This window comes from Sorex fumeus, unplaced genomic scaffold (genome assembly GCF_029834395.1).
Source record: "Sorex fumeus unplaced genomic scaffold, SorFum_2.1 ptg000131l, whole genome shotgun sequence".
Lineage (NCBI taxonomy): Eukaryota > Metazoa > Chordata > Mammalia > Eulipotyphla > Soricidae > Sorex > Sorex fumeus.
Window position 1 is genome coordinate 25,396,879 of NW_026606188.1, and position 14,405 is coordinate 25,411,283.

Below are 14,405 nucleotides of genomic sequence, written 5' to 3' on the forward strand. Positions count from 1 at the left end.
TTTGAGTCTGTGTTTGTTCTGATTGTTCAGATGTGTTTCTTGTAGGCAGAAGAATGTTGTGTTCTGTCTCTGAATCCATTTTGCCACTCTGTGTCTCTCAATAGGTGAATTTCAACCATTGACGTTGAGAGAGATTATTGTCATGGGGTTTTGTGTCATCTTTCTGTAAGAGTTTGTTGTGCTTGTAGGGGTTTGTCTTGTCTTACAGTAGCCACTTTAGCCCTTCCTTTAGGCTTGGTTTTGAGTCTATGAAGTTCCTGAGCTGTTGTTTATCCACAAAATAGCGTACTGTTCTTTCGAGTTTGAGTGAGAGTTTAGAAGGATAATGTTTTCTTGGTGAAGCATTCATTTCACTGAGTATTTTCTCTATATCCCACCATTGCCTTAGGGCTTGGAGGGTTTCCTCTGATAGGCCTGCTGTGTATCTAAGGGGTGCTCCTTTGTATGTGATTTCCTTCGTTGACCTTGTTGCTTGCAGTATTGTGTCTCTATTGGTGGCATCCATCATTCTAACTATGATATGTCTTGGAGTGTTTCTATCAGGGTCTCTTTTAGCTGGCACCCTTTGGGCTCCTTGAATCTGGATGCCTGCATTGTCCAGCTCTGGGAACTTTTCAGCAATAATTTCTTCAACCGTGGCTTTCTCACTGGGATTGTTTCCCTGATCTTCTGATACTCCAATGATTCTAATAGTTTTCGTTTTGGAATTATCCCCTAGGACTCTGATTCACTCTAGAGCTATTTTGAGGCCTCTTACCATTGTTTGTTGTTGTCTGTAGGCTTTCTGCAGCTCATCTTCTGGCTCACTGATTCTTTCTTCAGCTGTAGCCATTCTACTGTTGAGGGCACACACTGAGTTTTTTATTTCATCTACTGAATCCTTTATTCATGACATTTTCTGTGCGTAGCTTTCCAATTTTTGCTCTCATTCATTCCTGTATTTTCTCGATTGATTCCTTCATGTCCTCCTTTAATTTACTGGATATCTTCCACACTGTTTCACTGAGTTCATTGAACATCTTCATGACCTCATATCTGAATTCTTTATCAGAGAGCTCCCTGAAGTGACTAACACCAAATGAGGCTTCTGGACTCCTTTCAACATCCTCTCCTGGTGGTAGGGATTTGCATTGTTTCTTTATGTTGTGGTGGTGGTATGGAGACTGAGTTGTCACAGGAGACTTCCCAGTCTGGATAATTTACCTGAGGCTGTGTGAGCCTCCACCAGGCCCCAAATAGGCCCCACCCACTTCTGAAGAGGTCCCATCCACTTCTGCAGAGGCCATGCCCACTTCTGCAGAGGTCCCTCCGCTGCGGGTGACTTGGGGGAAGGGGGGGTTGAGGGTTGGATGGGGCGTGGTCTTGCAGACCTGGGTGATAATGAAAACTGGGCCCAGCATTGGGGATGAACAGGAAGGGGCTCAGGATGGTATGCCGGCCCAGAGTTGCATAGGATTCCTGGGGCATGTGCGCAGGAGGAGGTGGAGTCCCGGATTCCAGTGTTCACTGACCTGGGAGAGAATGAAAACCGGGCACAGTATTGGGAACGAACAGGAAGAGGCTTAGGGATGGTGGGTGGCCCAGGATTGCAGAGGACTCCTGGGGAGTGTGCCAGCAATTCCACTTTGGATATATATCCAAAGAATATGAAACATTAACAAAACCTCATATCCCAATATGAACATTTCTCAGAAAACTAAAAGTTGAGTTTCCACATGGCCCAGAAATTTCACTTCTTAGCAAAGGGCTCAACATGTTATGCAACACTTGCTCTCCTGTGTTCATTGCAACATTTTTCAAAATCGCCAATATCTGGCAACAACCTAAGTGTGCAATAATAGATGACTGGATAACGAAACTATGGTACATCTGCACAGTGTAATACTACTTGGCTATATTTAAAGCCAAAATCTTGCAATTTGCTGCTTTTGGGATGGATCTGGAGAGGATCATACTGAGTTAAGTCAGTCAGAAGAGGAATAGATATGTAATGATCTCTCTCACTTGTGGGTTATTAAACAAAACATGGTAAGAGAACAACAAATGACCAAGGATAATAGAACCTGAGAATTGTTCTATAAACCTGAGCTTCCCAAGGTGTGGAGGCGAGGGTGGTGAGGAGGGTTGAGGAGCATGGAACATTGAGACAGTGGTGGAGGGATATGGGCTCTCTGGAGGAGGAAGTGATGTTGGAATTTTCATGCATGAAGCCCCACCATTAACAGTAGCGTAAATCACAGTGCTGAAATATTTTTGAAGTGAAATATATCCAGTGTCAAATTTATTGCAGCATTAGCTATAATAGCTAATATATAGAAATAAATGAAGTCTGTCAATAGATGATTAGGTAAAGATGTGATTAGTTTATTCAGTGGCATACTATTTGGCTATTAAAAAGATTAAAAATTACTATTTGTGGACACACAAACGAATCTAGGACTGGAGCAACTTGCTGCAGAGATGGCTCTGGACTTTGCAATAGTCCAGGAATGGCAGTTTCTGCTGGGTTACTCCAGACAGGGGCAAGTGCCGTCCTCTCTGCCTGCCCCCTAGGAGCACCGGCAGCCGCCATTTTCTAGAAATCAGCGAGAAGCTCCAGGTACGATGCCAGGCTTCACGGGGCAGGGGAGGAGTGGGCCCTTCTCCTTCCCCCCACCCCGGTGGGACTCCAAGATGATGCCACATCCGGCCACTATCTACTTAAACTCCCATTCGGCCACCATCCAGACACACAAACGAATCTTGGACTCGAACAACTTTCTGAGCAATCTTTTCTTTAATTTTTTTTAATTCCTAGAGAGCACATGGTCACTCTCATGGCCACACGACTTTATATTGTAATACAAAACAAGCAATACAAAACATATTGTCTAGCATTGACTTTTTGGCAGGAATGAGTGGTAGAGGGACTGGTCTCAAAATATTGAAGGTAACTAAAGTAGAGAAAGACCGTATTGAGCAAATTGTCTGCCACACAGGCAGGGGGAGATGTGGAATGGGGGGAATGGGGTGGTGGGGATTTGGGGATTTGAGTGGTGGAAAACGTGCACTGGTGAAGGGAAGGGTATTTGATGACTGTATGATCAAAGCTCAAACATGAAAGCTTTGTTACTGTACCTCACGGTGAATCAATAAAAAAAAGAACAATAATAGAGGGAAACAATTAAAAAATTACTATTTGTAACAAAATAGAAGAAACTTTCAGGAATTATACAAAGTGAATTAAGTCAGATGGAAAGAAAAAGCACATTTCAATCAATATGTGTGATATAAGGATACAAAATTGATGAGAACTAAGTAAAAAGATAAACCAGAAGACAGTGAGAATAGAACTAAGATACCTAAGGAGAAGGAGGCAAGGGACGGCCTACAGTTGGGGTGAAGGGAGAGAGATTAGTAATGGGAAATATCTATTTTTAAAAAATCTCCTCTCATAAAACGTAAACAAATAAGAACTACAGGAAATTACGGAAGAGGCGGATTTTTGCTTGGCTAGCCGCCCAGACATTGATGTCCTGTAAATTATATCACATTTGCTGCCACTTCTTTTCCTTGTGGTGATTCTGAAATTCTATTATTTTAAAAATAAATTTTGAAATATAGGGATAGGAGTAGCCTAGCGATAGTAGATAGATAGATAGATAGATAGATAGATAGAAAGAAAGAAAATAGATAGAATACTGGATCTCGAGAGATGCTCAAAGGGCACATACTTTGCATGCCAGAGTCCCTTGTCCAATCCCCACACTTCATGGTCCTCTGGGTACCAATGGGAGTGGTCCCAAGCAACATGCCATGAGCCTGTATTTTTGACAGGTGGTATATCCAAAAAAGAAAAATTAAAAACAAATGGATAAGTACAATAAAAGGAAAAGTTTAAAATGTATGATATTTATGATGATACTGAACATAGATTAACATTACATAATGAAAGGACTCAAGGATGATATGAACAAATAAAACTATAACTTTATTATTTTAGGATAAAATTGTATACAACATTTGTGCTGGGTGTCATTTAAATTTTATAGAATAAAAGGTCAATTACCCCCTCTCACAGACAATCAATACCATTCTTTTTCTTTCTCTCTAGCACTTTCTACAGCACTGAAATCTGAACTCAAAGATTGTAGCTGATCTCGTAACCTGGAGAGTTCTATCCCCTTGGTGCTAGAATGCATGGACACCTCTCAGAGATGAGTTACTTGTTACAATGACTGGTTGCTAGCATACTGCTTCCCAGAGACAAGAGGAACGCCAAGAGGCCAGTCAGCAAATCACCAGACACTTACTAAAAGGCACTGATTGTTGTTTTAAATCTTAAAGGCAAATTCTTAGGTACTGGTGGCCCAACAATTTGAAAGCCACCATCTAGAACTTGGGCTTATCTGAGAAGCACCTGAGCCCTGAGTTACCAGAGCTGGTATTCTCAGTGGCCTCTCAAGGACATCAGTTACCCACACATAGCCCTAGAGACGTCATCACTTCATCCTCACTCCCTGAGCAGAGCGACAGCGACCACTGTGAGACTAACCATTTCATCTTGTGCACAGGTCAGAGAAAGCCCAGGAGGAACTTCTGCCCTTCCAGTGTCAGAATGAGCAGCTCCTGGGTCAGCTGGAGCAAATGAATGAAGGAAACAGGCCAAGGCTAGCACAGTCAGACAACAGCATTCTCATTTCTGGCTGTGACCCAGTTCTCACGCTAGGATCAACATAAAGAAATTCCCAACAGTTTGTTTCTCTTCCTGGGAAATACTCGGGGCCCTCCCAACCAATTTTCAGATGGCAAATAGGCTCTTTAAAAAAAATTTTTATGTGATCAATATATTATCATAGTCATAAAATAAACACTTGCCTTCTAGCCAATTCTATTTCGCAGGAAGCTGTGGACTTCCAGAAAACATAATACGTGGAAATTCACAATGTCTTTAGAAGTGCGCACGCACACACACACACACACACGCGCGCGCGCGGGTTACATGCAAATGCCTTGGGTAGTATTTTTCTAACCATCCTGCTGTCATCTTTCCTGCCTTCATGAACAGGATGTGACCGAACAGGATGAGTTGAGTCCCTTGTTTTCCATGCGCTCACTCTCCAAAACTGATGTCTAGGTTTGATGACTGGGTAATTGCCTTCTGGTGACAACGGACAACAGCAGGGAAATTCACACTGCCATTGGCTGAGCGCCAGACTGAAACAAATATTCAGTTCTTTCTTTCCAAGATTTTCCTCTCCCAAGGCAGGTGAAGGACAGGTAGAAGCTGGGCAGCTAGTCCAGAATCTTATCTGATCTGTGTCATTCTGATGCGTCTCTGCCCAGGGTGGTGCTTCCCCAGAAAGTGGCACCACAAACTGCCAGAGAAGAGGGGTCATGGGCAAGTCAGACCCACACACCTTCCCTGTCCTCCCCACCAGACACACACTTGATAGTTTGTGACCTCAAGCAGGCACCTGTTGGGGTTGTAGAGGGTCTGACCTGGCCACCAGAGTGGGCTCCTTTGAGGCAATGGTCATTACCCCATTATTATAGATGTATTAAGTCTACCTACAGGCATCAAGGTTAAGAACGCTGCTCAAGGACAAAGTTTTGCCTGTTCCACACACGTCTAAGAAAGCAGGCAGAGACAAAGCTGGAGGCTTGCAGATCTAAGGTTGATGCTATGGGACATCTAAATCAGTGGTTCTCAACAGGGCTGGATCTTCCAGAATATTCTAAGGAACCTGGAGGTAAAAATCACATAAATGGGAGACCACAGCATGAGATGGAGTTGAGGGGAACAACCAGTTGGACTCGAGGGTGCTTCAGTGATAAATGTGTCCAAGGATATTGTACCCCAACACTATAAGTAGAGTGATCATCTAAACAATAATAAAAATAAAACATTAAAAAAGTACCAAGTGATATTTGTGTGTGTATGTGTTGACTTGGAATGATGCTCAGATATGTGCCAAGACATTACATGTAATACGATCCCCATAAGGTGAATATAAATGTATGTGCACTGCAGTTTAGAAAGAAAAGTTAAATGCAGCAGCTTAGGGGCTCTGTGTCCTGGATCTGTCACGGACTGACTGTGTAGATAGATAAAAGCTGTGCTTCCCTGATGGGAGATAATCATCGTAGCTGCCTCAGAAGATTTCTGTGACAATAATCTTAGTTAATTCATGTGAGATTAGCAGTACCAACCACTGGTCGTCACTAAAGAAACATTAGCTACTTTACAAGCATAACTACATCAGGTAAAATGAGAAATTTAACACCCTATATCTTAACTGGTCATTGGCTGGGTACTGAGATTGCTAATAAATTTTATTCATTTACATAGACTTTGTGTGCTTAAATTTTAAACTAAAAAAAGGCACTGTTAACACAAAAATAAAAGTATATAAATCTAACTTAAGGTTTTAAAGTATCTTTACATTGAGCATGTTAGGTTGAGATATAAAGAATACTAAAACAATAATGGCAGAACCAACACGTCCTAATTGACTTTTGCTTACTTCATTAAGGGCTAAGCTTTAAGGGGTTTTGTTCTGTTCTGGTATCTCAGTTCACAGTTTTGGAGTTACATTTTATGACCAGTGACTGGTACAAAGAACTTCCCTCCCCACTGATTTTGCTTTCTCCCTGATCAGTTCTAGAAAGACCAATGATGGGAATTCGAGTTAAATGGCCACAGAACAAAGGCGTCAACGCTTGTCCCCATACCATAACTTTGGCCACAAATGATGATAACATCCTGTCCAAAGATAGTGTCCAAATTGAGTTGTCCTTTGTGTCTACCCAGAGTTATTAATAGATACTTTAAATAGCACTGTATGTGGGTAGAAGAATTATTTTTAAATAAAATGGGGAAGTACAGAAATGCCAGGGGAAAAGGATCCTTAAAATTATTCATTGTTTCACCACTGAAAATTCATTATTAATGAGCTAGACTATTTCCTTCCAGTATTTTTTAAAAAGAACTCATCATAGGTTACTGTGGCCATATTTCCAGATTGCTTTTTTCCCTTTTCTTTGGAAAGTTTGAGTAGAGTGGAAACTGGGCCACAACCGGCGGTGCTCAGGGATGACTCCTGACTCTGTGCTCAGGGGTCACTCCTGGCAGTGTTTGGGAAGGAGACCATCTACAGTGCTAGGGATTAAACAGGCTCAGCTATGTGAAAGGCAAGCACCTTAACCTCTGTAGTATCTTTCTTGACATTATATCTAAGCATTGATTACGGTATTAAAGAATTTTCAAAAAAAATTGATGTGTCACACATTTTATGATGTGTTAATACAAGATTACCGCACCATATTTGAAAGGTTTGAAGCATGGGAACACCTGTCAAGGTGATTATAGGCCACCCTAAAAGCCTCTATCCTTCTCAGAGAGCCTGGCAAGCTACCGAGTGTTCCTCCCACATGGCAGAGCCTGGCAAGCTACCCGTGGTGTATTCGATATGCCAAAACCAGTAAATACAATGGATCCCATTCTCCTGACCCTGAAAGAGCCACCAATATGGCAGCATTAAGAAAGATGAGGAAGGAGAGGCTCATAAAATCTCAGGGCCGATCTAGGCTGCCAAAACGAAGAAGGACAATAATGACTGTCTGTACTTTCAATGCACGTACGCTGGCATCGGATGAATCCATTGAAGACTTGATGGTGCAAGCGTGAAAGATAAATATGACATCATTGGTCTGACTGAAACGAGAAGGCGTCAATCACATCACATTTTTGACACTGGGGAAGAACTGTTCCTCAGAACATGCGACAAAAGAAGTGTTGGTGGTGTCAGTGTACTTGTCAACACGAGCTTGGCCATGAGCATTGATTCATTCAAATGCCTAACAACCCAAATCAAACAATTACACTTGAATAGTTGTGGCTCACTGCCAGCAGTTTCTATCTTTGTTGTCTATGGATCAACATCCAATTATGATGAAGGAGAAATTGAGAAGTTCTACATGGAGCTGGAAACGTTCTATAAAGAAGACCACACCTTCTACAAGATCATTGTGGGTGATTTTAATGCCAAGATAGGACCGAGAAGATCAGCCAAAGAACTCCACATCGGGACCCATGGCCTAGAATGGAATGAACAGGGTGGGAGACTGTCTGAGTTCATCATGTCAACCAAGACCATGCATGTTAACTCACAATTCCAGAAGGCTGAACCTAAACACTGGACATGAGAATCTCCCGGTGGATGGTTCCACAAGGAAATTGACCACATCATATTCAATCGACGGTTTTGCCTGACCGATGTTGCTGTTGTTCCAAAATTCCAAACGAGATCGGACCACCATCTCAATCATGCAAAATTCTACTTCATGGAGCAGGGAGAATGGGCTGCAAAGTTTAAGAAGAGAACTCCCAGAACGACCACCAACTTGGGAGCTCTTTGGCACTATTTCGGCAACATGGGAAGATGCTGTCATTGACAACATTGACAAGGAATACAATCTACTGGTTCAGCACCTCCAGGATTGTGCGAGGAATGCAGAGAGAATATAGCCACCAAAAGTTGCCTGTCTTAGAAAACTATTGAGTTCATTCGCTCATTGGGTTGACTCAAGCCTCAGGCAACTGCAAGCAAATGTCCGAGCTCGCAAAGCAGTGCAGAAAAGCAATAAAGGAAGACCTCAAAGAGAGAAGAGCAGCAGTGCTGGAAGATGCGGCAGAAGCCAGGAAAAACATTTGCAACACCCGCCTATCCTTCACCAACTACAAGGCCAAAATGACAGCCTTCCAACATCCTGATGGATCTATCACATCTTCCAGAAGGGCAATGGAGAAGATTATCCATGACTTCTACTTGGATCTCTTCGATAGTCACGTCCACCTGCCCACATACCAAATTCCGTAGGATGGATATGTCGTTCCCAACATTCTCCCTTCTGAAATCCGACATGCCATTTTGTCAGTAAAGAAGTGAACAGCACTCGGACCAGACAAGGTCAGACCCAAACATCTGAAGAACCTGCCATCAGTACTCATCAATACACTGGCTCGGCTCTTCACACACTACCTGTCCTTCACTTTGCTCTGTAAAATTAGTGTTTTTATTTCTTTTAGTCCTTTTGATTTCTTTTGGTGGAGGGTGGGAAGGGCAGGCAGAGGCCATGACCGTGGTGCTCAGGACTTAACTCCTGGCTTTTTGCTCAGGGATCACTCCTGATGGAACTCAGGAGACCAGGTGTGGTGCTAGGGATTGAATCTGGGTTTGCTGTGTGCAAGGCAAGTGCCTTAACTCCTGTACTCCTGTAAGGCCCAAGTGCTTTTATTTCTGTCACTGCTGCCACCTCATTGTTTCTCTGGGCCCCAAGTTGAGTTTTATTTCCATATTTTCCTGTTGGTTTAGAAAAGGTACATCCAAAGTAGTACATTCAGTCTTTCATTGAGGGCTGGATCCGTGTTCATGACATTAAACGAGTTTACAAAGCATGGTCTTGTGTAGTACCAAGCAGGAGTCTCTGAACTGTGCCTTAGAGGATTAATAACCTTGAATGAAAGGGGCTGGTGTTCTTTCCAAAGTCGCTGGGCTCCCTCTTCCGAGTCAAATCTGGATTCCCCGATTGGGAAGGACAGTCTGACATGCCCAGGGCTCACTAGAGCAAGGCAAGCACACTTTGCTCTCAAACCTGTGCTCCGATTGTACCGGAGTGCAGCCTCAGGGCTAGCAACTGAGAAGGGAGGGGGCCCCACTGCCCCACCCCAGGAATGCAAGTGGGGGTGGAAAGCTCTTTGTCCTGCCAAACAGCTTCCCGACCCCCATGCTCACCACTTTGGCACTTGGGGAGCTGGGGGTCTGCAGGAATGTGTGTCAGGGCCCCAGCCCCATGGCTAAGCACATGTGTAGGCATGGGTGAGGCTCTGGGTTCAATTCCTGGCACCACATAGAGAAAAAGAACAGGCCAGAGAGACAGTGCCAGGGTAACAGCCCCTGCCTCATAAGCACTGGACCCTGATTTGATCCCCAGCGCCCCTTATGGTTCCTTGAGCACACCTAGAGTGACCCCTGAGCTCAGAGCCAGGTGTAAACCCTGGGGTCCAAAACAACCCAAAAATAAATAAATAAAAGAAACATTTTTATTAAATAAAAGGAAAAAAGAAGGGGGAAAAGGAGAGAGAGAGAGAGAGAGATGGAGGGGGGCAAGAATGTTGGCAGCAGGACTGTATTGGAGATGAAAGGGCCCAGTCACCCGCACCAGGACCGTGAGCTGTGTGTGAGCTGGGCAGCAGAGGTCCGGCAGCCTGGGTGGTACAGACGGGTCTGCACCCATCAGAACCCAGCTATGGCCTCACGTTAGTAGACAAAGGGTGCAGAAGTGGTAGTGCTGGGGCAGACGTCAACTAGAACGTGTGTGTGTGTGTGTGTGTGTGTGTGTGTGTGTGTACAAGCATTTATGCATATTCAGATATAGATGCAAGTGTTTGGGGTGTCTTAAGTTCTCTTCTGGCAGAGTCTCCTGCCCCCGTGCCTGGCTGTCCTCGCCGGGGCCCCTTGGAGGGGAGCGGGTTGAGTTTCCCTCCCTGCCCCGACCAGGGCTCTGGCAGCCGAAGACCTCCAGAACCAGCCACCTCCATACTGAGACCACTCTCCACGCGCATGAAGGTACCGGCAGAGGAACAAAGGCATGTGGGTCCCGGGGTGAGATCTCCAAGTCTGCTCGGATTGGAGCTGAGCATCCTCCACCCAAATCCTCCATATTCCAGTAGGCAGGGGTCACACCCACCAACTGGCCCCCTGACGCCATGTAATCTCATCAATGGCCAAGACCCAGAGACTATAAAACCCACATCCCAGAAGCGTGCATTCGCGCCCGCGCGACATCTTATTATCTCATGCTTACTTTGGAGAAACTGGCAGGCTACCGAATGTAACCTGCCCACATGGCAGAGTCTGGCAAACTCCCCGTGGTGTACCCAATATGCCAAATACCAGTAACAATGATGGGTCTCATTCTCCTAACCCTGAAAGAGCCTTAAATATGGCATTTTTTAACAAATCTGAGGGCTAGGATGAAGGAGACGTTACTGGGGCCTGATCGAGGCAATCGACGAACAACAGGATGGTCGTGATCGTGAAGTTCTCTTCACTTTAAACATCTAAGGAGGTGGAAATTCAGAAGGAAACTGTATCTTGAAGACATCATAGATGTGATGGGAGCTGCGAAAAGTCTAATCAGCAATCACAGCTTGATTCGGGCACGCGCCCTGATTATGGCCACGAGGTGGTACTGTTGAAGCCTCATGACTAACTCACCACGTCGTTAACTCACTATGACACTAGATGGTGCTGCTAAGGCTTCGTCCCATCTTTGCCAGCTCCAGACTGCTGGACTTCGTTACTGAGAGCTGGAGCCAGTTACTTAGAAACAACTAGGAAGTCATCCACAAGTATTTGTTGAATAATGACTTTCCTGCACTGAAAAACCAAGACTCCAACAATCTAGAACACTCCGCAATCCAGAATTCTCATTTCTGACCAGCACAGCCGTCATGTGAGACCCACACACCGCTTTTCCATGAGCTGTTTTTTCCTTCAATTGTGAGGTGCACCACAGTGTACTTTTAAGGCGCTCAATATGTTGATTTTATATGTTTCTTTATTGTGATATGAACGCATGTTTCTATATTGCAATACTGTAGCAAAATTTCTTTATAGTGAGGCTGTTTAAATTCTGTTCTCTTAGCAACTCTTATGCAGAACTACATTGCTGACTATAATCACTGCACATCTGTTCTCCAGAAAATTTTACTCTCCTCATTGCAGGATGAAGGCCCATTCATAATGGGGGTGAAAATTGCTGTAAGGTGAGAGAGAGGTAGCAGGGGAAACTGAACTCTGGTGATGGTCGTGAGGGCAGAGCAGGTTTGCATGGAACCCATCATTAACAATATCATAAAACATTGGTTGCCTAATAAAAACTGCAAAGAAAAAGAAGCAATACAATAAGATAAAAAAAGAAAGAAATTTCTTGCCTCTGCAACAAACTGATAAAAGAGAAAGGACATTTCCAACTATTATTGTCACACTGGTCCCTTCTCTATCCTAATTGCGCTACGCCCTACACTCTGGACAAGAACTGAGTGTTGAAAGTAGATAAAGGGATATATATGATAACCTTTCAACATCTGTATTGCAAATCATTATCATGCCCAAAAAAGAGAGAGAGAAAGAGAGAGGAGAGAGAGGGGGGAGAGAGAGAGAGAGAGAGAGAGAGAGAGGTGTCTAACATAAAAGCAGGGGGTGGAGCATGAAGGGAGGGAAATTAGGAACATTGGTGATGGGAACTGCACACTGGTGAAGGGATGGATGTTACAACATTATATGACTGATGAAATCATGAACAACTTTGTAACTGGATATCTCACCATGGTTCAATTTAAAAACTAAATTAAAAGCTTTTAAATGACACAAAACTTTCACAAAATAAAAAACATAATATAAAAATTGCTTCTCTTGCTAAACTAAAGAGAAAATAAAGTTTGATGGGAAAAGAGAGAGGAAGGAATAATAGACACCTGAGGGTGTGTTATAGAACCTCCTTTTCTTTCCCACCACTCAGTAAGCACATTAAAAGCACCACATCAGGTGGGAAAAGTGCGCTGGTGAAGGGATGGGCGTTGGAACATTGTATGATTGAAGCTCAATTTAACAACTTTATAACTGTATTTCACAGTGATTACAATTAATTAATTAATGGAACTACCACATCACTCAAGTGCTGCAGAAGCCAGAATATAGGTTGACATCATCCCAGTAGGAGCCTGTAAGAATCCCTCCCACGGTCAGCACTGTCATATTTTTTTCCAAATTTTTTCCGTCCTCATAAACCACACAGAGAAGTTGTTTTATACACATTCTGGACTCCCTCTAGAGATTCTCATCTAGTAGGTCTGAGTTGGCCAAGGAACTCTCCTGGTTTTTGTTTTTAGTTTTGGTTGTTGTTTGTTTTCTTTGTTTGTGGTCTTAGTTTTTGTTTTTGGACCACACGTGCAGTATTCAGGGCTTACTCCAGGCTCTGCACTTAGGAATTACTCCCGGAGGTGATGCGGGGGCAGTGGGCGGGTGGGGGGTGAGGGGGGGACATGCAAGGCAAGAGGTCTACCTGCTGTATACCGTTCCTGTTTGACAAGGATCAAAGGAGTTTATGGAAACAGTGACGAGGCCTAAGTGTCGAAAGAGGACCCAGTATCCACAGCCTCAGTCAGTTGCCTGATAAAATCAGCAGCTCAGTTAGACTCTCCCTGTCTGGCATAAGCTAGCAGGAGTTTGTTTCACTCTTCATTGATGACTTCCGCTTTTTATAGTTATATAACATGAGTTAGAGGTTCTTGCAGCTATTTGGATACAAGCTGAATGGTATGCAAACAATTACAACCGTCCAGTTTGCCGTTGCTACCACCACTTTAAGGAGGTGGGAACTGTGGCTTATAAAGAGAGAGAAATGTGCCTCCGACCACGCAGCGACCACACCGCGGGTACGTCCCTGACTCAGCTTGCAAACTTCCGAAGTCTGAGTAACCCCAAAGCCTTGTGATTCCCAGACAACCAAACAACGTGCCACCTTTAGTTCTTCAACAAGGGCTCACATTCAGTGATTCATCAGTCTGTCAGGGTCACTGATTTATTCCAGATAATCCTTTATTCCATTTCCTTCTAAGACATGCTCAGATTTCATAAGCAGCAGAATGGAGAGAATAACAATCAGGAGATGTAAAATGAGAGTAAATCCATGCATTGAATATGAAAATATGCCCAAATTTTGGAAGTAGGGAAAAGAAGAAGAAAGATGGGTGATATTACAAGCTATGAGAACCCCATACTAGAACTTATGGCAGGTAGACTGCACAACCCCTGGCTTACAGTGCCACCTGCTGTCAGAAAGTAGCAAAAAATGTTTCAAAATTTAAAATGTCCCTCCCTATGGGTTCCAAAAGAGTCCTGCTCTGAGCATTTTAAATATTGATTATCCTAGACTAAGAGAACAAGTGCCAGTATCAGATATGTAAATATGAATAAAGAAAATAAAAACAAAATATAAAAGGAAAAGAGAATAAAAGATGGGAGAGAAAAGAAAAACAAAAGTAGGAAAGTGGGAGTGCTTATCCCCTATGTTGGTTCCAGAGATTTTGTTTATTTGATCTCTGACCGTTTATCTAGAGCCTTTGTCCCCAATCTGTTCTGCCTTGCAGTGGCATGTTCTCAAAACGCAAATGTAAGTCAGAGTAATACGGGGGTGAATGGACTTAGCTTGCACTGGACCAACCCTGTTCAAAGCCCCAGTACCACATGTGGCCCCCCAAGGCACTGCAGGGCATCACTCCTAACCAGAAAACCAGTAGTAACGCCAGTAGGGTTAGGGTTAAGATTTTCGTTTAGTTTTGTTTTAGAGCCACATTG